Source organism: Prionailurus viverrinus, chromosome A1, assembly GCF_022837055.1.
Source record: "Prionailurus viverrinus isolate Anna chromosome A1, UM_Priviv_1.0, whole genome shotgun sequence".
Taxonomy (NCBI): Eukaryota; Metazoa; Chordata; class Mammalia; order Carnivora; family Felidae; genus Prionailurus; species Prionailurus viverrinus.
Window position 1 is genome coordinate 5147554 of NC_062561.1, and position 13384 is coordinate 5160937.

General features: G+C 44.7%; 1 protein-coding gene across 11 annotated transcripts in view; it reads left to right on the forward strand.

The window, feature by feature from the left end:
- Positions 1-13384, forward strand: part of LOC125172019 (phospholipid-transporting ATPase IB) — a 647472-nt gene that overhangs the window by 13036 nt on the left and 621052 nt on the right. The gene's annotated exons all lie outside the window — the stretch shown is intronic.

A 13384-nucleotide genomic window follows, 5' to 3' on the forward strand; every position in this document is an offset into this window, starting at 1 on the left:
GGTTAAATTTGCATTAAGTTTATAGATTAATCTGGAGCGAGTAGACATTTAAAAAATGTCCCTTTAACCATAAACATGGTATTCTCATCATTTATATATGTCTTTTATGTCTTAAAAATTTTTTTTTAATGTTTATTTATTTTTGAGAGAGAGCGTAGGTGGGGGAGAGGCAGAGAGAGGGAGACACAGAATGTGAAGCGGGCTCTAGGCTCCGAGCTGTCAGTACAGAGCCCAATGCGGGGCTTGAACTCACCAGCTGTGAGATCATGCCCTGAGTCGGAGGCTTAACCGACTGAGCCACCCAGGCGCCCCTGGGTCTTTTGTTAAAGTGTCGTAATTTTCTCCATAAATTTCTATGCATTTTAAAAGGTTTATTGCAAGATAATTCTGTTCCGAGAATAAATGAGCTTATTCAAAAATTACATTTTTAATTGGTTGTTGCTGACGTCTAGGAAACGAATTTTAATGTTGACTGTTGTATCAACAACCTAGTGAACTGTCATAAATTTTCGAAGCTTAGGGTTGCTTTCATTTTGTGTGTGTAGACGTTATCTGCAAATATTAATTTCATTTCTTCCTTCATAATTGTTATAACTCATATGTTTTTCTTATTTGATTACATTCATTAGTACTGCCAATTAAAGTTTGACCAGAAGGGCCATTCTTGCTCTGCTCTTAGAACATTAATGCTTCCAGAACTCTCTGTTGAGGAATGGTGCTGGAGTCCGCAGCTGTTCTGTAGGACTCTAAGGAAGCACTCTGTACTTCCTACTCAGTACTTTAGGGCAGAGGCGGGTTTATTGTGCATTTTAAGACACTGGTCAGGGACCAGCAGAATGCTTAAAGCTACCTGGGTGGTTGTGAGGTCTTTCCCTTTCCTCTTTCCTCCCTGGGTCTTTGCGTTCAGGAAGAGTGCGTCCTGGCCCCCGTATCAGAATGGCCATAATAAAAAATAGTGACCTCAGCAAATCCTGGCAAGGATGCAGAGGAAGCGGATCATTCCGACATTGTTGCTGGGGATGTAAGACGGCACAGCCACTCAGGAAGAATGTTTAGCAGTTTCTTTTCTTTCTTTCCCTTTTTTGATCGAAGCATGGTTGACACACAATGTCACATCAGTTTCAGGTGCACGACACAGCAATATGATGTGACATCTCTGTGTGTTATGCTGTGCTCACCACGGGTCTGGCCCCTGACTGTCACCACTCAGCGTGTTGACTCTGTTCTCTATGCTGTACCTTTCACCCCCCTGACTTACTCATCCAGACTTGTGGAAGCCTCTCCCTCCCGCCCTTCTCCGTCCGTTTTGTCCGTCTCCCACTCGCCTCTGCTCTGGCAGCCATCCGTTTGTTCTCTGTATTTATGGGTCTGTTTCTGCTGCTTTTGTTTTTTAGATTCCACAGATAAGTGGAATATGGTATTGTCTGTGACTGCTTTCACTTAGCATAATACCCCCTAGGCTGATCCATGTTAGCAAATGGCAAGATTTCATTCATTTTACGGCGGGGTATATTCCATTGTATGTGTGTATACGTATGTATATATATTTATCCGTCTCAATGATCAGTACACAGTTGTCAGTGGACAATCAGGTTGCTTCCATTTCTTGGCCATTGTAAATAATGCTGCAGTGAACATAGGAGTTCTTCTGTCTTTTTTGAATTAATGTTTTTGTTTTCTTTGGCTAAACACCCAGTAGTGGAATTACCGGGGTATATAGTATTTCTGTTTCTAATTTCTTGAGGAAACTCTGTGTTTTTTTTGTTTTCACCATGCTGCACCAATCCACATTCCTGCCAACGGTGTACAAGGTTTCTCTTTTCCCCACACCCTCACCTACACTTGTTATTTCTTGTCTTTCCCATACCAGCCATTCTGACAGGCGTAGAGTGACATCTCATGTGGTTTTGGTTTGCATTTCCCTGATGATGAGTGATGTTGAGCACCTTTTTATGTGTCTGTTGGCCACCTGGATGTCTTCTTTGGAAAACTGTCTATTCAATGTAAATTAAAACATAAATAAATTATTAATAAAGACAGACAAATGTCTGTTCAGGTCTTCTGACCATTTTTAATTGGATTTTTGGGGGGTATTGAGTTGTATAAACTATTTTATTTTATTATTTTATTATTTTTTATTATGACATTTATTGTTAAATTGGTTTCCATACAACACCCAGTGCTCATCCCAACAGGTGCCCTCCTCAATGCCCACCACCCACTTTCCCCTCTCCCCACCCCCCATCAACCCTCAGTTTGTTCTCCGTGTTTAAGAGTCTCTTATGGTTTGGCTCCCTCCCTCTCTTTTTTTTCCTTCCCCTCCCCCATGGTCTTCTGTTAAGTTTCTCAGGATCCACGTAAGAGTGAAAACATATGGTGTCTGTCTTTCTCTTATGACTTATTTCACTTAGCATAACACTCTCCAGTTCCATCCACGTTGCTACAAAAGGCCATATTTCATTTTTTCTCTTTGCCATGTGCTATTCCATTGTGTATATAAACCACAATTTCTTTATCCATTCATCCGTTGATGGACATTTAGGCTCTTTCCATAATTTGGCTGTTGTTGAAAGCGCTGCTGTTAACATTGGGGTACAAGTGCTCCTATGCATCAGCACTCCTGTATCCTCTGGGTAAATTCCTAGCAGTGCTATTGCCGGGTCATAGGGTAGACCTATTTTTAATTTTTTGAGGTACGTCCACACTGTTTTCCAGAGCGGCTGCACCAGTTTGCGTTCCCACCAACCGTGCAAGAGGGTTCCCGTTTCTCCACATCCTCGCCAGCATCTATAGTCTCCTGATTTGTTCATTTTAGCCACTCTGACCCGTGTGAGGGGATATCTCAGTGTGGTTTTGATTTGTATTTCCCCGATGAGGAGTGATGTTGAGCATCGTTTCATGTGCCTGTTGGCCATCTGGATGTCTTTGGAAAAATGTCTATTCAATGTAAATTAGATACATAAATAAATTATTAATAAAAAAAAGAAAGAAAAATGCCTAATCAAGTCTTCTGACCATTTTTAATTGGATTTTTTTGGGGTATTGAGTTGTATAAACTCTTTATATAATTTGGCTATGGTAGTTTCTTATAAAGCTGAACACAACTGTCATTTGACATGGCAGCTGTCCTCTTGGGCATTCATTTCAGAGAAATGGAAACCTGTCTTTACACAAAAACTTATGCGTGAATATCCATAGCAGCTCTATTCATCATAGCCAAAATTTGCATGTCTTTCCACGGCCGAAAGGATAAACAAGCTGTGGTATATCCATACCATGTAATACTACACGGCAATACGCAGGAACCAAATACTGGAAACACCACAACTGGGGTGGGTCTCCAGGCAGTTGTGCTGAGTACAAAAAGTCCAATTACGGGGGCGCCTGGGTGGCTCAGTCGGTTAAGTGGCTGACTTCGGCTCAGGTCATGATCTTGCAGTCCGTGAGTTCGAGCCCCGCGTCGGGCTCTGTGCTGACCGCTCGGAGCCTGGAGCCTGCTTCCGATTCTGTGTCTCCCTCTCTCTGACCCTCCCCCGTTCATGCTCTGTCTCTCTCTGTCTCAAAAATAAATAAACGTTAAAAAAAAATTAAAAAAAAAAGTCCAATTACGAAGACTATGTGTCACCTTATCCTGTTCATATGACATTCATGAAATGGCAAAATTATAGGAATGGGGAATAGGTTTGTGGTTGCCAGAAATGAAGGAGGGCGTACGGGCAGGAAGGATCAAACGGCAACGTGAGAGATCCTTGGGGTGGTAAGAATGTTCTGTGTCCTGACTTATCCAATAGCAGTGCCCTGGTTGTGATATTGTGCTATAATTTTGAAAGGTGTTTCCACGGGGGAAAGCTGGGTAAAGGGTACACAGAATCTGTGTTTCTTACAACTGCATGTGGATCTAAAATGATCTCAAAACGTTTCATGAAAAAAAAAAAAAACAAGGTAAACTGTAGTGATTTTTCGTCAAAAGAAAATAGTTGTCAAGTTTCAGATCCTGTAATAAACTCTCAGTTTAAGACAGTGGACTGAGGGGCTCCTGGGTGGCGCAGTCGGTTAAGCGTCCGACTTCAGCCAGGTCACGATCTTGCGGTCCGTGAGTTCGAGCCCCGTGTCGGGCTCTGGGCTGATGGCTCAGAGCCTGGAGCCTGCTTCCGATTCTGTGTCTCCCTCTCTCTCTGCCCCTCCCCCGTTCATGCTCTGTCTCTCTCTGTCCCAAAAATAAATAAACATTGAAAAAAAAATAAAAAAAAAAAAGACAGTGGACTGAAATTATTATAGTTTCATTGATAGGATGTTTCCTCGGGGAAATTGCATTGTACATCACCTGTTTCTGTAACACGGCAGAGCCTCTGTGTTTGATAAGCTCTGTGCTTGACGCATTAACTCCTGCTTGATGTCATCTTGGCGGGGTCTGGGCCAGGGGTACTCCGTTGAAATTATTCTCATTTTTTATAAACTTGTAGTGAAGGGATCAAAGGCCACCGTCTGCCTCAAGATGATGTGCTCAGCTGCATACTATTTAGTAAAATAATTCTGGGATGATTATTTTTTGCTCATGAGATATCTTTGACTCCTGTCTTCATCTGGATATTCAAAGGTACTTTTGCCAATTCTCCCTTTCTCCAAATATATGTTCGGTGTCCGTGTGGCTCAGATATTTTACCAGGTGATGGGAATACAGAGACTGACCAGGGGTGGCCCCCCGGCCTACCTGGAGCGTACCGTTGGCCCAGGGAGGAGCCTTTCAGTCCAGGAAGGGGGACAGAGCGGAACTGGAGCTGTTGATTTTAACAAATACGTACTGAGTGCCCACCGCGTGCCAGACACCGCTCCTGGTGCTAGAAACGCAGCGGTGAGCGGAGCAGGTGCTCTCTCGTGGAGCTTGTGGCCCTAGTGGTTGGATACAACACATGGGGTCGGCGTGCACAACCCTCTTCCTCTGCCTCACCGTGGCACGCATGGCCTGTGACAGCTCGTGGAAGGTAACACTCGTGGGCAGCGCACACGGATGAGTGATGAATCTGTGAGTGTGTGTATGGGTGTGCAGGGTGAGGTGAGGTGTGAGGACAGAACGGAAGAGAGGTTTTTTTTTTTTGTTTTTAAAAAAAATTTTTTTTTTCAACGTTTATTTATTTTTGGGACAGAGAGAGACAGAGCATGAACGGGGGAGGGGCAGAGAGAGAGGGAGACACAGAATCGGAAGCAGGCTCCCGGCTCTGAGCCATCAGCCCAGAGCCCGACGCGGGGCTCGAACTCCCGGACCGCGAGATCGTGACCCGGGCTGAAGTCGGACGCTTAACCGACTGAGCCACCCAGGCGCCCCGAAGGGGTTATTTTAAAAGATGCCTCGGGGAAGGCACAGTGGCAACTTTCGGGGCCCTCCCAAGCTCAAGTCCATACGTGAATGTCCAGACCCTGGGTGTGAGTAGGGGAGCCATGCCGTAAAATACCCAGGCGGCAACTCAGAAACACAGACGTTGTCTTTCATCACGAAGGGCGGGACGGCGTCTCAGAAATGGCCAGATCCTCCCGTTTCACCGAGGACAAAGACAGTTCAGAGACATTCCTTGCCTCTTGGTTAATTTCTGACAGGACCAGCTAATCCCCCAAGTCCAGTGTGCTTTTGGCCACCTCCGGTGCACGTGGTTCAGTATCACACCCAAGCTGAACAGAACAGGTTCTGTTTTTGTTTTCTGTTCCTCAAATGGAAAGACATAAAGAGTTAGGCCTAATTGCTCCTGCTTCTGTTTTCTCTACTGTCTATCCTGTGGGTACTCAGAGCTCTGACTGAGCTCTGTCATGGATCAATTTCGGACTTGGTCTAATGGTCTAGATTGTGTTTGGAACTTTCTTAAAAAAAAATTTTTTTTTAACGTTTATTTATTTTTGAGACAGAGAGAGACAGAGCATGAACGGGGGAGGGTCAGAGAGAGAGGGAGACACAGTCTGAAACAGGCTCCAGGCTCCGAGCTGTCAGCACAGAGCCCGACACGGAGCTTGAACTCACGGACCGCGAGGTCATGACCTGAGCCGAAGTCAGACGCTTAACCGACTGAGCCACCCAGGCGCCCTGTGTTTGGAACTTTCTTGATGGCAGTATGCATCGGGGTTCAAATACCTAGCTTCAGGATCCGAGAGAATTGGATTCAGTTCTGTATGACGTTGGAAAGCTTCCTTTATTTCTATTATAGATGTGAATGAAAATTACATTTTGTACCCCATGGGGTGGTTGTGATTAGTAATGTGTATAAAAGTGCATGCCTTGGGGCGCCTGGGTGGCTCAGTTGGTTGAGCATCTGACTTCAGCTCAGGTCATGATCTCGCAGTTTGTGAGTTCGAGCCCCGCGTCAGGCTCTGTGCTGACAATTCAGAGCCTGGAGCCTGCTTCCAAGTCTGTGTCTCCATCTCTCTCTGCCTCTCCCCTGCTCATGCTCTGCCTCTCTCTCTGTCAAAAATAAATACACTTAAAAAAAAAAAAAGAAGTGCATGCCTTAATTATTTGCTACATTAAGAGAACTTTGTGATGCAATCACGCTTGTATTGACAATATACAAGGTAAACTCGTACCCTGCATGACCGCGGAATTGGTCACCTCTCACCATTTCGCCGGGTTAAATCTCACGATGGAGGCCTGCGGAGGACATGAGTGTATGAAGTCACCACTCGAGCATTAAAGCATTCTTCACGTGTCCTTATCCGGGTGTATGTGATCACCCGCCAAGCACTCTGATACACGTAGAGAATTCATCCTCCAGTGTCTCTGGAGACTTTCCCCTGCTGTTCATTTGTCCTACCGTCAAGGCCCCTTTTTTCCCCTACAGGTGGCCAGTAAACACCCTAGTTGACGGCTTCAGTTGCTTAATAATTGACTTAACTTTTACAGCGGATGTTTTACCTTCAACCCTTATCTGACCGAGGTGCCAGCGAGACTGACGTTTCAATTCAAGTTATTCTCTAAAACACTCTGCAGACATTGAGGGGAGGATGTGCATAGAACACCCTTAAAGGTGAGCCTCTGCCTTTCCTTCTTGGATCTTTACATTTACTAAATATAACCTGCGGTCAATGCCGCACTAGACACAAGATCTTATTTACATCCATTTAGGCCGGGGAAAGTGCTCAGGGCCGATGCTAACAACTGTTAAGAAAGTCTAAAAATAAAAGTGATGTCATGTTCATGCCCTGGGAGTTCTTCCCCGTCGTTAAGGGCAAACTCCGGAATAAGACCTGGGAGAGAGCCCTCACCAGGACTGAGCACCAAGGAAGCCAGGATGGTTGGTTGCCCACGCGAAATACCCTGACGACCTGTAGGGACACGGTCACACGTGGACACCTGGGTCTTTCCTGCAAAGATGTGTTCATCAGGGTGCACGAGTAGTAATGTCCATTCATCAGTAGTGATTGTGGAGGGCTCCCTGTGTCAGCACGAACGTGTGTGTGTGTGCGTGCCCGCGTGTGCGTGTCTCTTCCTCGGACAGTTCATCTCTTACTTTGCTCATTGCTTGTAAGAATCAGAATCTGATATAACATCACCTGTCACCCGAAAAAGTGACCTAATCTCAGTTAACTTTGAACTAGAGGTTTTACATTTGCAAGTAGACTTCCAGACTTGTAATCTCATGCTGAATAATAAGCAAATGTGACATTTCACACATTTCGGTGAAGCGTTTGGGGGCTGCTTCTCCCTCCTCTGTCCCGAGGGGTGCTGTGTGGGCCGCGATCAGCACTGAGGAGCCCTGGATTACTGTAAATATTTTAAGCGCATTACCGAGACTGGTCGTATGGGAAACTAGAGTAAGCAAATACTACACGGAGTAAGGACCTCTCTGCTCTGACATTTGGAAGCTCATTCCAGATCCTAAGTTCAGGGAGGGTTGCTTTTTTTTTCACCGGCCTTCAATGATGCCTTCATATCATGGACAAGCTCATTCACATTCAGAGGGAGACACTGCAGACTGGCAAGCTGTTCAGCTTCGTGCCCCACAGGATCAGGCCTCTTATGAGCTATTTTTAGCCACGTAATGATTATCCTTATTTAAGACTCTTTTCCATTTTCTTTTTGCTTTTTTTTATTTGCACCGAGGAAACAGAACTTGGGTTTTAAAACTGCAGAATTTTTGTCTTTGGACCCCCAAAGAAGTAGTTACTGTTTGTCTAGCAAACAAACTAAGTGACCTTTTGTTCTTGAATCTCAGGAGCCTCGCTCCACAGCTGAGTTTAACCGAATTGCTAAGAGTGTAGGATAGTGTGAGGGGTTTCTGTGGTGTCCCCCGCCCCCACGGTCCCTTCCCCAGATTACCCGTGCTGTTCACTTGTGCTGCTGAGAGTTTTAGAAATATGCTCTCGGGGTCTGCCCTACCTACGTTCATGCTCATGGTGACCTTCCTGATGCTTGGAAATACGTCTGTTCCACTCTATTTAGCTCTTCCACTCTCTGATTTTCAGATGTCAGGGTGTGGGCAGATATTCTGGAAGGGAAGACACCACTGTGGGCAAGTGACTGAGGGGGCCTCAGGTAAAATAAAGTGCACAGGTAGGGGCTGTTACGGTATTCCAGGTGAGGAATAATGAGGGCCTGATCCAGGGAAGCATCAGAGATGCAAAGAGAGAATGACTGGGGAGCACAGCTGAGTTGGAATGGACGTGGTGTAGAGATGGAACCAGACAAGTAGAAACATCTATCCATCTTGCCTGTCCATTATTTGTCCTTTGAGAGCCCAGGCACTTCGCAGAAGTGGGCGATACTTCAGAGAGTCAGACATTATCAGAGTCAAAGGTGACTCTGTGCCATCCAAGATGGCGGCCACCAGCCGCAGGGGGTTACTGGGCACTTGAGAGTCAGAACCCAGTGTAGTGTGCACACTGCATTCTGAAGGCTTAGTAGGAAAAAAGAATCTGAGACATCGCATGAATAATATATGGTGTTTCTTACATATTGAAATCATACTTGGGATTGGTCAAGTTACATAAAATATATTATTCCCATTATTTTCCATTTCTTTATATTTTTTTTAAGTGTGCCTATGAGAAAAGTTCAGATTGTATATGTAGCTTGCGTTGTATTTCCATTGGACAACACTGTCATAGATCGTCTTGTCCAAGCACTTGTGATTGACTATTCATGGAATTGTAGACTTTCAGCAATAAAATTATCTGGGAGCCCAACATCCTCCCCTCTGGGGGAGGAAACCAAGGCTCTGACAGGTTACATTCTGGAACCTGCCTGGTGTTCCAGGGGTGGCGACCGCCTGGGGTCCATGTCTTTCTACTCTTCCAGTATTCTTTTCAGGCTTATTTTGTCTTTCTCTGGCACTGAGTAAATCTCTGTTGGGCACAATGTAAGCGATCCACCTTGAGTTTATTTTGAAAATTAACTGGGTCATAGTGCAATATGACCAATATGTTTGGTTTTGCTTTCCACAGTTTCAATCACAAGGCAGAACATCATCTGGAAACAGATGATTCTCGTTTTGAGCAATTGGTAGAGGGTCCACAGTAGCCTAACGCTGCGTCACAATGCCTGTGTCACTGACCTCACTTCATCTCATCACGTGGGCATTTTATCGTGTCCCATCATCACAAGAGGAAGGGTGATTGCAGTGTAAAAAGTTATTTTGAGGGAGAGGCCACATTCACATTAATTTTATTGTGGTATATTGTTGTTACAATTGATCTGTTTATTAGTAGCTATTAGTCTCTTACTGTGTCTAATTTATAAATTTAACTTTATCACAGATATGTATTACATACAGGAAAAACATAGTGTATGTATATAGGGCTATATATATGTAGCCTATATGTATATATATATAGGGCTCAGTACTATCCACGGTTTCAGGCATCCGCTGGGGGTGTTGGAACGTGTCTTTGTGCATAAGGGGGGCTACTGTACTTGAGATTCTGTTATATTTCTTTGAACCTAATATCTAACAAAACCTACTTGCTTGAGTCTTTGTCGTCTGAGATCATCAGTCAATATTTGCAGAGAGGATCTTCAAATATTATGCACCTGCAATTTATATTAAATGAACCTTTGGCCCCGTGCTGCACGGTCTAGAGAGAGAAGCTGGCAAATCTTACCCACCCCTATGACAACCTCCCTCATGACCAGTGGGCATTTTGGTAGCAATTTCCTCTTCCCAGACACCGGTCAGTAATTAGAGTCGAGTTTTTTAAAGACACATATCTTAAAAATGTTTCCCTCTGAGTGTATATTTTCTTCATAATGTAGTCCTCAAATGGCTGTCCCCCAGAAATGGAGAAAGTAAATACAGAAGAAAAAGTAACCCAAGGGCCATGTTCAAACACCATTAGGCTGTCCATGGCACTGAGTCTTGTTGGGAAGGCAAGGTAGGTTTTGTTACCAGGGGATAAAGCTAGGCTTTTTAGATCATCCCTGAACTTTGAGTTTTTGGGAATTTCTTTTAACATTGATGAAATCATGGGCTGTGATACCAAATACAGTGTGGGTAACCGAGATGATACTTGTGCTGTCGTTAGCAGTCTGATACCTTGTTCCATTGGCGTGTGGTTGTTTTGCTTTAAGGGGAAGATCTGACTCTCAAGCTGTGTCTGTGTGATAGAGAGCTATGTTGTCTGTAGTCTGTGGTCTGTTTCAGCAGAGGTCTTGGCCTTAGGAGCATGGCTGTAGGGTATGACTGAAGATACCCTGGGTAGGAGACGTATCCCGTGGTTCTACGTCCACCGTAAGGCTCTTTTAGGCAGAACGTGGACAGGATGTATCAATGCCGTGCCAGAAATACCACACAGGGCAGATGAGACCTTGGATGTGGCGATAGCACTGAGTGTGAACTCAGTGCTGCGGCATCACGCTGTGAGGTCAGCACTGTAGTGTTGCACCGTGACAAATGTCTAATGACATGTATCCACCATTATAGAATCACAGAGTATTGTCACTGCTCTATAGGTCCCCTGGGCTTTACCTGTTTATCCTCCTCTGTCCCCGGCCCCTGGCTACCACTGATCTTTTTAGTGTCTCCATCGTTTTGCCTTTTCCAGAATATCATTTGGTTGGAATCCTACAGGACGTTTTCAGACTGGCTTCTTCGCTTGGTGATTCGCATTTAAGACTCATCCATGCCTTTTCACAGCTTGATATCAAGCTGTTTTTTAAAATCCCTGAATAATGGTCTGTTGCCTGGATGGACCACAGTTTATTTATCCATTAAGCTACTGAAGGATATCTTGGTTGCTTCCAAGTTTTGGCACTTAGGAATAAACCTGCTGTGAAGGTCTGTGTGCAGGTTTGTGTGTGGACATACATTTGCAACTCCTTTGGGTAATCTGATCATATAATGAGAGCATACTTAATTTTATAAGAAGCTGCCGAACTGTCTTCTAGAGAGGCTGTGGCATTGTACATTCTTACCAGCAGTGAGTAAGGATTCCTGCCGTTGCACATCCTCACCGGCATTTGGTGCCATCGGTGTTTTGGATTTTAGCCATTCTAATACTTGCTGTCCTTTGCAATTCCCTAATGACGCGTGATGTGGAGCATCTTTTCATATGCTTCTCTGACATCTGTATATCTTTTTGTATCTAAATACAAAGAACTCTTCAATGTTTGTTTCAGAGAGAGAGAGAGAGACAGAGACAGAGAGAGAGAGTCAGAGAGAGACACACACACATACACACAGAATCCGAAGCAGGCTCCAGGCTCTGAGCTGTCAGCACAGAGCCTGATGTGAGGCTCGAACTCATGAATGGTGAGATCAGACCTGAGCCGGAGTCGGATGCTTCACGGCCTGAGCCACCCAAGCACTCCTACAAAGAACTCTTCAAACTCAGCAATAAGAAAACATATAACTTGATTTACAAATGGGCAAAAGATTTGAACCGGTGGTTCACCATGAAAGATATGTTTTGCAGATATCTTCTCCCAGTCTGTGGCTTGTCTTTCATTCTCTAAGTGTCTTTTGCAGAGCGTATGTTTTCCATTTTAACAAAATCCAACTTATCAATATTTACCTTCACAAATTATGCTCTTGTTGTTTCAAGTTTTCTTTGATAATATTTTTTCTTAGCTTTTTGAAACTTACATGTGTAAAGTTATTCTTGTAGAGGATACTTAAAATTTTTTTTTTTAGCGTTTATTTATTATTTTTGAGAGACAGAGACAGAGCACAAGCAGGGGAGGGGCAGAGAGAGAGGGAGACACAGAATCCGAAGCAGGCTCCAGGCTCCAGGCTCCGAGCTGTCAGCACAGAGCCCGGCACGGGGCTCGAACTCATGAGCCATGAGATCATGACACTGCGCCACCCAGGCGTCCCTGGAGGGTACTTTTAAATTGTGAGTAACACATACTGTTTTTTCCTCCTAACACAGGCGAGAACTAATCAGCACATGAATCCTTTTCCTCCCCACTCTTGGCCCCGCAGACAAAAGGAAGACTGGAGCTTGGCTGTCTGACTCCCTCCCCTGCTGCCTTCTCTGCTGAAATCAGCTGAGTTGGCTTCTGAGCGTGTTCACTGTTTTCTTTGCTCACCAGGCTTCCTTGTGTACCACTCTTCTTGTTGGAGTAGATCCCCCAGGATCTCCCAGTGACCAGCTGGGAGTGTAAAGGGTTTCTCCGTGTCCCTGAAAATGCTTTTATGTCATCCTCCCAATTAAGCGACAGTTTTGCTGAATACAGAGGTCTAGCCTCCAAACTCTTTTCCTTCAGTGCTTTAAGGAGATCGCTTCATTATCTTCCTGTACCCAGATTTGCTGATGAGAATCTACGTCCATCAGACTCTTGTTCCTTTGCAGCTAAGCTATTTTCCTTTTTGATTAGTTTTTAATGATATACGTGTCCTTGGTGTTCTCAAGTTTCAATCTAATGGATTTTCTTTTGCCCATTAGTTAATTGCTCGGTGCTGGAGGGCCCTTTCAATCTAAGAATGCTATCTTTCTTTTGGGGGGACGTTTTCATCTTGCCTTGTCAATCACTGCCTCCCCTGTCCTCCCCCCTTCCTGCTTGCAGCTTCCTTTACATCAATGTTGGCACTTCTGTGTCCACCCCCCCCCCCTCCCCCGGGGGTTTCTTAATTGTATTTATATTCCTTATCTCCTAATGCCCCATTTGGGCGTTACCTGGCGTTCACTGATGCACTCTTTAGCTTTGGTTTTCCTTTCTTTTCATTTTTTTTCTTCTTGGTTTTTAATATCTACCGACTTTTTATTTAAAAAATTTTTTTTTTAACTTTTTTTTTTTTGAGACAGAGAGAGACAGAGCATGAATGGGGGAGGGGCAGAGAGAGAGGGAGACAGAATTGGAAGCAGGCTTCAGGCTCTGAGCCATCAGCCCAGAGCCCAACGCAGGGCTCGAACTCACGGACCGCGAGATCGTGACCTGAGCCGAAGTCGGCCACCCAACCGACTGAGC